Below are 13967 nucleotides of genomic sequence, written 5' to 3' on the forward strand. Positions count from 1 at the left end.
AAGGGTTCTCTTGAGTCATCTCCTGACCCCAAGTAACTTTAAGGCAAGAGCTGAGCTTGTTAAACTAAAAGATGTTATTAAAAAGTAAGATATGCACAGGAGGATATAAAAGGATGATGAGGACTGGGCAAGACAATACACAATGTGTAATTCAATATGGAACTCCACACACACACACACTGTTGTAAAGAACATTGATCATTTGTAGTTGCAAAGGATCTTTAAATGATTCTGAATCATCTTTATAACATTACAAGCCTTCAGTGTTATTATCATTTTGTTGGCTCAATATCCTCAGCATCTCATTCCCATGTCAATAAATTTCATATCACTTAGTGGTTGAATTATGTGGGATTTGCCTTTTATGTACAGTATATGATACAACATATGTCTATTATAAAGAGTAACTGCATATTCTCTGTTTTGTTAACCACAGTTGTCAGATGTCATGTTAACAGTTTTTAAAAGAAACAAAAAGAATTCCTTACAAAAATACACTTTCAAGGATAGAAGAATTGATGGATAGATGGATGGAAGATTTGCTTTCATTACATTATCAGCATCATTAACAGAATCCATTACAAAGTATAACAATACATATTACAATAGAAAAAACATATGTAATACATTCATTGGTAGATTTCTCTTTTGCACCCATTGCTGCTGGGATACACTCTGCCCCATGCAACCCTAAATTAGTTTCAGTTTCCATAACATATAACTAGTCTTCATAGAAAATTTACTATGTGTTTTTATTGTATTCATTACACTCTTTCGTCATATTCTGTGGAGAATAAAGAATGGAACAAAGAGAAAAAAATCAGAAAAACACCCTCATACACACATTTATTCATACCTAATTTAGTAGCTTGAGCAAAGAAACTGCAAGAGGGGAAACAAAGAGAATTTGCAAAGACAGTGATCTGAATAAGAACTGAACCAACATAACAAGCTATGGTTTGAAATGCAACACATTTACAATACAAGAATAAAAAGAAATATATACTGTGTTACTCTGTACATTTAGTTTTTGGATGATACCTACTGGAATATTGTTCTAACGTGATTTAATGTCTAATTTATTAACGCTTGTTCAGATGTTAGAATTATGTACAATGAATTATAGAAGATAAATTGATTAGTAAGTGGGAAGGAAGGTACATTTAGCCCAGCCTTCTGCAGTACCGCTGTGAGTTGCATGGCCATTTATAAGTGTTCCACTGTAGTTTTTCTCACTGTCTTGTATAACAGGAGAAAATTATGTTCATTGATGCCCAATCAAGAAGATGCTGCTCTGCACTAATGCTTCACATTAATTCAATCGCACAAGAAAAGATTTTAAGAACAAAACACTGTCTACTAAAAAAAATATGTTGTTATTAATATTAAGTAATTGCTGATACAGAATAGATTTTTTTTTCCATTACTCTATTATACAGTATATTATAGATTATACATACTGGCTATATGTCTACAAGTGTTATTATTTATGCAATTCTAGGAAAAAAACTATGAGACAGCAGTTTCTATCATTCACATAACCATTTATAATAAAATTTTACTTAAACTTAATCTCTCCATGAAGAAAGTTGTGCTCTTTTTGTTGCTTAATGGCTGCTCCATTGCCTGTGTTAAATCTGTTAATGTAAGCTTAAGGTATATGGCATTATGCTCAACTTCCCTTGTTGCAAGACAACAAACAACCAAGCAACAGAAGCTATTAATTTGTAATATACAGACATTCTATAGCTGCAAAGGCAGTGAACTTGTTCTTTGTGCCACTCATGTATGGTTTTCATCAAAAGATAACAAACACATGGAAAGTATTTATTGTTCCCAGACACCTGTTTCAAAACTCGATCATGAAGACATTTTTCAATTAACATAGTACTACAAAACAATAAGAGAAGACAGACACTACTAACACTCATATTTGTTAAGTGCATGAAGTATGATGAAGATGAACTCCAAACTATATGTAAACTCTTTCAGAGTAAGCATTTTAAAATTGACATACAATGGTGGATTTCAAATGGATTGGTAATTTAGTTTATTTTAGTGTTTTATGAGTGGACTGGAACTAGAAATTAGATGTTTCGAAGTGTATATAGTTGATGATGAATGCTGAAACCCATCTCATATTACAATCGAGTACAGATCTATATTAATGACATTGAAATGTTCTGGTTAAGTCCAAGACAATTCTGTTTGTCCCAAGAGACCACACATTAGAATTGGTGTTATTTACTTTGTATTTTTGGAATTTCAGGCAGCTGCTATATGTAATTCACAAGGTAGTGACACAAATAAAAAATGACATTTTTAGGGGACCTCAGTCTCTGCACTCTGGATAATCATCTGGGAGGCTGCAAGCATTTTAAGAGTAGCAAAGCATGTCTGAATAGTTACCATGGTAACACTGATGACACTTTCATCTCAAAGTCATTACTGGCTATGGGCAAATCAGATGACAGTATGATTCAGCCTATCATGGCTTATCACTCACTGCTAAGACAGATAAAATCCAATAAGATGCAAGTTAGAAATGGGTCTATTTAAAGGGATAAGGACACCTTTGTCCTATAAAGCATTCACTGACAGAAAACATCTTCAGTAAGTTAGTGACCCTTACATATACGTATATGAAGATAAAATCACTCCAAAAAGAATCTGAAAAGTGCAATCCAAAAAACCCTGCATGATTCCTGAATTAAAAGACCTTTAAAAAACAGTAAAAACATCTTTTCAAATGTAGGGTCAGCAGGCAAAAGAAGAAATTTGTGCAGGAGAATATCAGTATTAAAGAATGCAACTCAACTACCAAAACAAGTTGTAATTGTAATTTAAAAAAGTTAAAGACTGTTTACTATAGGCCTTACAAGCACTATGCATTTGAAAAATATCTTTGTTTGGGAAATAATATAAATAATTTTGATTGCAGGTTTCATAATGATTATTTTTTTTTAGAAAGGACAGGGGCCATTAGTAAACAAGCCATATTCCAGCAGCTGTCAACATTGAAATATCTGTGGGTAAAAGCTAGATCAGAATTTAATCTGTAAAACCAGACAATGCTTATGGCCCAAATGGAGGAATGAACTGACCAGTTATTTCTCTGTTTTAAGAAGCTTTCAATAATCACCTGATACCTAGAGTACTGCTTAATATTTGGAAAATATAGTAATTAGTTTATTGTTCTTGGACAAACATATAAATCATCTGTTTCCAGTTACTCTCTCTTCTAACAGAGAAATGTACAAGTTTTAGATAACGTCTGATACAATTTTATATTCGCTTTTTTTATATTTCACTATTATCAGAAAGTGGTTTACTCCAGATTAGAGGTCTGGAGTAACTCGCAGGACCCAATGCAATTGCTTGTGATGCAGGATTGATTTTTAGTATTGCGTTGAAGTTAAAAGGCTGAAGTCTGGGAAGTTAAAATTAATTAGGACGTCTCACACCCAAACTTCTTAAGATTGTAGTGCTCAGTGACAGCTATATACCCATAGTGGTGGAAACAGCATTAAAAAAGGAGAGTACAAGACTGCAAAACTCAGTAAGGGAAAGTTTGACATTTGGCAGTTATTTTGAATTGTTATTAATGCTGATGGCAATCATCTTGCGTTTGCTTACTGCAATAAATGTGCTAACTTACAGTGCACAAAACTCAGGAACCTCAGGTTTAAAGTGCCACACCTGTGCAGTAGCAAAGGGTCAAACTAGGCTGACATTCTTACCAAGCCTGTTAAAAGTCATAACTGCTGCTGTGGATTTTGTTTGTGAGGATATAATGCCTTACGACACAATGTCTGATGCCAGTGGTTGACACGGCAGCCAGAATTGGAAAGTCTGAAGTTTAAAGAGATACTGCCCCATCCTTTGACTGTATCACACAACACATGGTAGAAAAAGCCCCAAACCTGAAAAGGGATATTGTACATGATATGCTACAATAATTATGGGTGTACTGTCACAAATGATATTTGGACCGAAAACTTTGAAAAAACCTCTTTCATATCTGCTACCATATTAATGAGAACAACAATCTTGTGTCAAGGGTGCTTTTTGCGACACTGTTTGAAGCAAGCACAATTAAGATGGGTGAAAAATTTGCGTTTTATTTTTTGATAAACTCAAGAGTTATTGGAATTGACTGTTACTGACTGAGGAGCAAACATGATCACTGCATTGAGTGGCTACACCAGATTAAACTGTAGTGTCCGCATTCGCAACTCTATTCTCTCAAGTGCTTTTGCACCAGCAGTGATAGAGTGTGGTAGCACCACTGCCTTTCAGTAACTAGTTCATGGGTTCATGTCCTGGGTTTTCCCTGTGTGGCAAACGCTTTTAGTAGTGAGAAAATCACTATATAAATGTAACGAATTATTATTAAGTTCCCAAAGTTGCACAGCTTCTGGTTAGTGCAAAAATGTTTGTCAGGTATTTCAGACATACTGGAGAGCAAGGCATGCTCATGAGGTCACTCAAACAGTCTGTGAAGACAAGATACAACTTTAATTTCAATATAGTGGATTCAGTATTGTAGAAATTTGATGATTGGCTGCATCAGCAAAAAGATACTTACAACTGTGTTCTCTTTTCTGAAACTGTTCAAAGATGTGACTAGTGATTTAGAATCGGGTATTACAATGTCTGAAAGAACTTGTCAACATACTGTTCAGCACCAACTCCTATCCACATACTCTACAAAGTAGCAACATTTCTCAGCCCAAAGCTTTTTTTGTGATCAATTTTTTTATTAAGTAAAGACCAAATCACAGTATAATAAATAAACGTACATAACATACAAAGGAACCCAAACCTTCTATTTGTATATCTTTTATTTAAGAGGATCACATAGATGCAGGAACAAGAAGAGATCCATATTACTAACCGAGAATGCTAAACCGGATGGACGCAGGGACATCCGGCCATGGGCCATAGCCGCAAAAAGACGTACTGCGCAGGCGCCCCAAGAAATGAGGCGCCGCGAGAGGCGGCCGCGACCACAGAAAAGCCGCGAACACAGAAAAAAGGAGTGAGCACAGAAAAAAGGAGTCAAAGAAATGAAGTGCCGCGACCACAGAAAAAAGGAGTCAGCACACAAAAAAGGAGTCAAACACAGGCGACGCACACAGCGCCGCACGAAAGCCATTGCACACGAAACGGGACGCACACAAAGAGTAGGATTCAACAAGCTCCTACCACACCAAAAAAAAGAAGCTGTGACCGCCACACCAAGCCCATTAGAGACGAAACGGGACAGACTACGGACATGGCACACGAAACGTTCACAACAACGACGATTCAGACCCACAAACACACTAACATCAATAAGAAGTGACACCCAAAGCCCCATTTCTAAAGGAACCGTCCGCAGACACCTGCTAAACGATTGCGCCACTTAGCTGACAACGTGTTCGATAATGAGTCCACTATTGAGGAAAATTCATTGGGATTAATGAATGTCATTTGCAATTATTGTCATTCACTTAACTTCCCTGAAGAAACAACTGGCAATACAAGTAATGAATTTACACGTTGTTGTCAAAAGGGTCAGATTAGACTGCCTCCTTTACATTCATATCCTGAATATCTACAGAAGCTTCTAACTAACGATGTACCTGAAAGTAAAAACTTTATGAACTGCATTAGATCCTACAATAGTTCATTTGCTTTTGCATCTACCGGAGTAAATATCAGGCCACCAAAAGGCAATGGCCCATACTGCTTTCACATATGTGTACAAATATTGCATCGCATTGGAACAGTACACCCTGAAACAAATCAACAACGCAAATATGCACAAATCTACACACAAAGCCCCATTTCTAAATGAACCGTCCATATTAAACATACGTCATCTCAACATGTTCACACTATGCAGCATAGGTGGATCTCATTACAATAAGGCACTATTAACCGTTCAACCGCAGAAAAGGCTCCATATTAACAGTGAGTGCGATCCTCCTTATTACTTATCCATATTTATCACGCTCAAGAACAAACAAGTCATAAATTCACGATCGCGGGTACAAATCGATACGGCTCGGATAACGGGACCAAACACAATTCACACTATGCAGCATAGGTGGATCTCATTACAATGAGGCACTATTAACCGTTCAACCGCAGAAAAGGCTCCATATTAACAGTGAGTGCGATCCTCCTTATTACTTATCCATATTTCTAACGCTGAAGAACAAACAATTCATGAATTCACGATCACGGGTACAAACCGATACGGCTCGAGTAACGGGACCAAACACACGAACCTGCATGAAAAAAAACAATACACGTCGGCTCCAACGCGCTTCTGAAACTCTGGAACAAAAAATGTCTCGGCTCCAAAAACGCAAAGCTCAACTAACACAGTTACAGAAACGAACCCAAATGGACAGACACACTGAACGTGGACGCATGTAGCGCGCGTCTCACAGTTCTGCATCGAAACAGGCATGGCTTCAAAACGAAACACCTCCCGTCTCAGACATACAGAAACAGCAGCGAGGGAAGGTCAACGACAGACACCTGCTAAACGATTGCGCCAGTTAGCTGACAACGCATTCAATAATGAGTCCACTACTCAGGAAAATTCATTGAGATTAATGAATGTCATTTGCAATCATTGTCATTCACTTAACTTCCCTGAAGAAACAACTGGCAATACAAGTAATGAATTTACACGTTGTTATCAAAACGGTCAAATTAGACTGCCTCCTTTACATTCATATCCTGAATATCTACAGAAGCTTCTAACTAACGATGTACCTGAAAGTGAAATCTTTATGAACTGCATTAGATCCTACAAATCGATATCCACTATGAACATTAACAGGGGCACTGCACATGACATCCGTCTTGCAAAACTGTTAATTATTGATGAATGTACAATGGCATCCACTCACTTACTCCACACCATTCATAAACTTCTACAAACGTTTATGAATAATGATCTTCCCTTTGGAGGAAAGGTACTTTTATTACGAGGAGATTTTAGACAGTGCGTAGCTATTGTTCCACATTCCATGCGCTCAGCTATTGTTCAGTGCACCTTACAATACGCAGACAATTGGCATTGCTTTCAAAACATACAGTTAGTACATAACATGCGATGTCCACATCCAGATCATAACAATTGGTTATTACAACTGGAAGATGGTACACTCACCAATACAGATAGACTTCACCCAGATATTATTACAATTCCTCAAGCCTTTATCTGCGCCGACTTAGTTACAGACAGATTTGGAACAGCAATCTCATTTGACCAAATGCCCCTTTTAACACAACGCACTATATTATGTCCAAAAAATATTAATGTGGAAAACATAACTACCCAAGTCATTACATTACTGCATCATCTACACCTTCACACTATTCTATATCTCATTCATACATCACGCTCTTTCTCATTCCCAACACCAGGGGTTGGCGAGCGAAGCGAGCAGGGGGCGGAGCCCCCTAGTTTATAATAATTTGCAATAGTATCACCTTAATGCTACTGCACTAAATCAAAGAGTGCAGTGAAGTTCACTGGACAGCTGTTAGTAATGCCTTTTTTCCTCACACAGCTAGCGAGTACACACAGAGATACCTGTACATTCACAGTGCTTTGCTTGGTTGCAGTGTACTTGTATTGATAAGCAAAAAGTACTGTGAGCTGTGGAGTGTTTGTTAACAATAATATGTTTACTAGAAAAGCTTATGTTTTAAGCAAAACTTATTGTATGTGTAACTTGTACATGGACACCACCTACCTTCCGTGTCTATTCCTCATGTTTGTGGAATGAACAGCAATTATTAAAATAGCTCATTATTTATTAATATATGGAATAGTAAGTGGTTGTATACTTAGAAAGATTTAACAAGGCACATTGCTTACACTGCTCTTTTTTTGTTCCCTTATGTGAAAAAGATGTGTGGATTTGTACTCAGAAATTATTATTTAAATACTGAAGAAGCAGAATCGTTGCAAAAAAAGTGAAAAGGACAACTGGACCAAACAGGGGCAAGATTCAGCTACTTTCTTGTACACAATCATGTTAAACAGTTTTGTCAGCATCACTTTTTGCTTTAATGGTGATGGAAGGAATATGTTTCTGTGGGTGGGAGTGAGACAAAGCCATTGGTGTGTGGGCGGAAGCGGGACAAATGAGACTAAGTGTACTGTGGGTGCAGGCGGATGTAAGTTTAAAAAATAAGTTCTGCGCAAATCTCTACTCCAGAGCATGTATGTTGGTGCCACATATAAGTTTTATTTAATTTCAGTATGTCCTATCTTAAATTTGTATTTACTATTAAACACTGAGAAAAGCAGCTGTTCATAAAAGCTGAGGTCTTTGTCTTTAAGCAATAGTGGGACATGGATGGGGCTTTGTGGGTATTGTGGTTTTATTATTATTTGTTATACTATATAAATCAATGGGGGGGGGGGGCTGCTGAAGTTTGTTTTTTTTACCAACTTCCAACCCAACCAAAACCATATTATAGATTGCTATTTGTTTTGGAGGAAGCAACATTGCTTAGTCTCAGATCACATATTACTGATTTACGACAACAACAGCAATTTAAATTCTTGTATGCTCAAAATCACACAAGGAATGTCTCAATGGGTCTTAACAGTCTCTGTACCTGTAGGAAAAAAAGCAAGAAATCTTGACAAGGGCAACTCAGAGATAGACCGTCCTCCTAGGTTGTTTGGGTATGCAATGGGTGTCCAAAAATGGGTTAAATACACAACACAGAACACAAGTAATCCACTTCACATCAATTAATCTTATCATTGCCATCTCAGAAATACAATACAATAGTACAGAATACTTTTTTCTTTTACAGCGCTCCTCACCAAGTGCAGACACAGAATGCTGCAACAGTTCTCAAGGCAGAATAGATGATACCACTCACTAAATACAGAACTATCACATATTAGGATACAGATTTGTAATAAATACATCAGAAACAAAGTAGAAACTAATTAACAAAATGAAAAGCAACAATATCTGTCTGTCAGCTAATTGTAGAACTGTAACCAGTTTGTTGAAAAGGAGTCAGACAAGCCAGACACAGTCAGAGTCCTAGTGACTTCTGACAACAAACCAAACCCTGCCTCCATTGACCATTCTAGAGCTGAGTCAGTGCTGGGCTGGCCAATCGGATGATCCTTCTACCCTATAATTCCTGTGCTGATGACCTTTCCATAAGTAGGAAAACAACTACATTACATAGTAAACCAAATAGATGGCAGCATATCATTCACCACCGAATTGTGTAAACTATTGCAATGATTTTTTACTTTTTATATCATCAGCAGTTACTGATAATTCACACCTGGATTGATTTTCACTTACTACAATAAGCATATTTGCAACTGTGTAAATACAGTGTTAATTTTTTTTTTTGCTTTTTTGATCTTTTTTGGTGCAGGAGTTCTTGAAAATTTTTATCTGAAGGCACAATTAATTAAGAAAATTAGTTCCAAACTTGAACCCAAGAAAAGGATTATTACTATAATGACAGCAGAGCCGTACATAGACAAGTAACAAATAATACTAATAAAAAACAGTACACTTTTTGTTTCTATTCAAGCGTATTTCTCACATGAATAAAAACAAACATTTTCAATAAAACAATAATTATAGCTGAAAACATAGGTATATCACTGCTGGTGTAAATGCTTAGTGTTCGCTTTAGTAAAGCTGACAAATGATTTTTGAAAGGATAATGTGAATAGCCAGTTAATTTAGTCATGTGACTAATGGCACCAGATTAAAAAAAACGTGGTGAAATATAATTAGTCAAAGTTTATTTACCTTGTCTGAAATGACATTATTTTTTAAAAATAAAGTTTTCAAATGTGCCCCATAATTAAAAGTACATTCTTTCAAATTCTGGTATTTCAAATTTTTCAGAATATCCCAGTTTTCATTTAACAATTCAACAAACTGAGTGCATAAGTTGAGTGGCACAGTTAAATTATTTGTAAAATGTACATGCTATTTGTATTTTACATAGGAAATAATATAAATGTTAAAGAAGAATCTCTGCAAACAGTCTAGTCTGAAATGTTTAATGCTATTGACTGACCATGTGCTGAATGCAAAACCTGCCTTTCTGTAGCTTGTCTTGATATTTTCTGGTGTTTTTACAGCTCTCAACAATATAACAATCATGTCCTTCAGTCTACCAGTATATTGAAATTTATCAGATCACTTTAAAATACCATTATGAGGAGGTAAACCCTTGGTTACAGGGTTAGATTCAAAGTATGCCATAATACTGAAAATGATGAGGCTTCAACCAGTTATCCATGGCCACTGAAGCTGCATTTGGCACTATATATCTATATTACTAAACGACAGTTGTATATATGCACGGACGCAGGACGACGGACGCATCGAAGCGCACGCGCACTGCGACTCAGCGCCCCAGAGTCAAACCCAGCGGCTTCCCAGACTCAGTAGGTAGCGCCCAAACAACACAACACAACCTGTAAACTAAACATCAGAGGGGGATTTTTCGTACGTGGATTAGTCATTTAGCCGGATGTAATTGTTGATGATTTGGCCTGATCCTGGATCTGTCGGTTTTTCAAAACTTTTGCTGGAAGTGTTCGGAGCAGGTTTGTTGTACGTAAACAAGGATTAGTTTACACATTTAATCAGTGACGGTGCGTGGAAGTCATCCAGTCATGGCTTCGCCGTTCATGAATGAGTGACCAATTGATATAGGTGCGCAAATTATACGAAGAGAATTTCATATAGAGAGGGTTTTGCGCGATCGGCAAGATCCTTTATTGCTCCTGGAGGAAATTCTTTTCGAAAGATACCGCTTTAGCCGAGGGGGAATATTGTACCTCAAAGATTTATTAGCACCTTATATTCGAAGTCAAACGCGGCGAAGTCGGGCTCTCACAACCACACAGACAGTATGCATTGCTTTGAGGTTTTTTACAAGCGGCACTTTTTTATATACTGTAGGCGATGCGGAAAATCTATCTAAAAGTGCAGTTTGCCAGGCAATTCATAAAGTCTGTTTGGCTCTGAAATATTTCCTTCGGGTTTTCATAGTGTTTCCTGGACACCTGCGTGTGCAGACAATAAAAGAGGCGTTTCATGCCATTGCAGGTAGGTAATACACAGGCTAAAACACCCACAGTTCCATGAAGAATCTCAATCAGCCTAACATTCTCATTACGAGGATTTCCAAATGTGATTGGGGCACATGGGACTGATCAGAGTGGAGTCTGATCAAACATTATTTGGAAAATGTACCTCTCCTCCTGATGAATAATCAGACACAGTGTCTTCATGAAATATTTGACCTTCGTCAATATCTCGTTGGTCAGACACAGGTTTAAGGGATATGACATTCCCTGCAACTGACCCAACAAAAAAGAGGGCTATATTGCAATGACCATCCTTTACCTGAAATGAAGTGACCACTGCATCCTGCCACTGGTTCTGAGGAGGAGCTTCCCCCTGGAATGCCCTCAGAAACAGGGCGATGGGCATTTTGCTGGAGAGCCAACTCTTCTGCAGGGATTAGGTCTGGACCACGTGGATCTCCACCTGTTTTTTGCTTGTCTGCCTTCTTATTAGCTTTAAAATTAATGTTTTTTATATTATATATGATTATTTATGTCAACAATTTTTTAAATAGTTATATACCAGTTTTTACCAGTTTTAAGTATATTCTTGTACTTCAGTTTAACCTGTTCCCATGTTCTCCTTGTGCTCACATTTGATCTGGAATTATGACATATTAAATAATAATTAATCTGACACATAAGAAATGAAACGCTGCATTCAGTAAATACAATGCACACTACTTAGCGTTTAATTTGTCGGCCACTTTTTGCCAGCTGTCTTTTCTGGTCTGGGCTGCTTTTGCAGTGTTACCCCTTGTGCATATTAAATCTTGAAATTCTTCATGTCCTTCAAATAAAAGGTCTTGCGCCGCGTATGTGAAAAAAAATGCGCCCGTTCTTTCGTCATTTTGTTACAGCCTATCAAAGACTTGCTGATCATGTTTTCTGGACTCAATATATATGGACTTTTCACTCAGCGCCGGCGCACGCATTCATCTCGTATGATTAGATCCAGCTAGACTAATCTAATACACGGCTGCGTTTGAAAAACTGACCTATCCCGGATGAGTGTCACCGGCATTAACTTATCCAAGATGAGGCACCTGATCTTGGATGATTTAACCAACGTACGAAAAATACCCCCCTGGTCACAATACAACCACCGCCCGAGCGCGCACACCACCGCATATAAAACCTACGTTTAGTAATGTTTACCAAGGTTGTAAATATGCACGGATGCCAGACGCAACCCGTGCCAAAAGCGCACATGCACTCGCACAGCGCCCAACAGTCAAACCCAGCGGCTTCCCAAAGTCAGTAAGTGGCGCCCAAACAACACAACACAACCTGTAAACTAAACTTGACGTAAAGCGTGTATGCCAAAAAGTTGCCATGGTGACATATTTAAACATTGACATAGAATAACTAGACGCCTCATGACTAGCAGAATCGTACATCAACGTTACGTATATGTATACAACCATATTGTGAGTGGCACTGCTGTGGAGTGAAGTAATGAATAATGTGCTGCTTGGGATTGTACAAACCGCTGTACGCTCCAAACCAGATCCCGGGGGATTACATTTCATAGGTAAGGCTGAACAATTGTTTTGGTTATATTTGGCCATTAGAAAATCCTGCTTTATAATCTTTACTTTAGCTAAGCCAGGCTAAGCTAGCAAAGCTATGCATTTATGTGCTCAAGTGAGCCTCCAAACAACGTTTTGGCTAAACGTATTTAGTCACTATGTAGATTGTTGTTAGCTGTTAACATGTCTCAAACTTGATGATGTTTTTTCTCAAGGAGCACATTGAGGAAACACAGTTTGAAATTGACAACCATCATTTTATGCTCATGTCTTTAGTTGTGTCTGTCTTCCACAAACTAAGGCTGCACCATATTGCCAGACTGAATACTCTCAAAGTACAAGATCTGAGTGAGCGAGAGGAGTGTAAGTCTGGAGGAGATCCGTGAGGTTGTGGAGAGCTTTAAATGTTAAGAGTGGTATTTAGTATTGTATTCTGTAGTTAACTGGGAGCCAGTGAAGTGGAGAGAGAATAGGTGTAATATGTTCAGTGGATTTACAGCAGCAGGATATTATCCTGGCAGCAGAATTTTGAAGAAGTTCTAAGCGATTGATAAGTTTTTGTGGGATGCCAGATAGAATAGCATTACAGTAATCTATACGTGACGTGACTCGGGCATTAAACAATACTTCAGTACTGTGTTGCGTAAGAACAGGACAAAGTCTGGAAATGTTTAAAAGAAGAGGAAGGCAGTCCCCGAAATGTTACTTATATTGGAGGAATGGTTAATAATAATAATAATAATTATAATAATTATTATTTAATAATTGCCATTATTAGTGTATAAATGGATATAAATAATTACATTTAAATGATTCGCCAAAATCTGTTGTATGTAAACGATACTGTTTTAAACGTTATTGTTTTTTCATCAGAAAACACGGTGTCCACATCTACCTGTATTAGTTTAAATAGCACTTTTGCCACTCGCAATAAGGCTGACATATCATGTCTACTGGGAAACACAGTGAATGCGCCGTCTATCTATATATGTGTACTAGCAAAATACCCGCGCTTCGCAGCGGAGAAGTAGTGTGTTAAAGAGGTTATGAAAAAAAAAGGAAACATTTTAAAAATAACGTAACATGATTGTCAATGTAATTGTGTTGTCATTGTTATGAGTGTTGCTGTGTTTTATATATATAAAATACACACACACACATATAAACATATATATACATATACATATACACATATATATACATATCTACATATATATATATATATATATATACATATACACATCCACATATCAACATATATATATACACATATATACACACACACA

Source organism: Erpetoichthys calabaricus, chromosome 5 (genome assembly GCF_900747795.2).
Source record: "Erpetoichthys calabaricus chromosome 5, fErpCal1.3, whole genome shotgun sequence".
In the NCBI taxonomy this organism is placed as follows: Eukaryota; Metazoa; Chordata; class Cladistia; order Polypteriformes; family Polypteridae; genus Erpetoichthys; species Erpetoichthys calabaricus.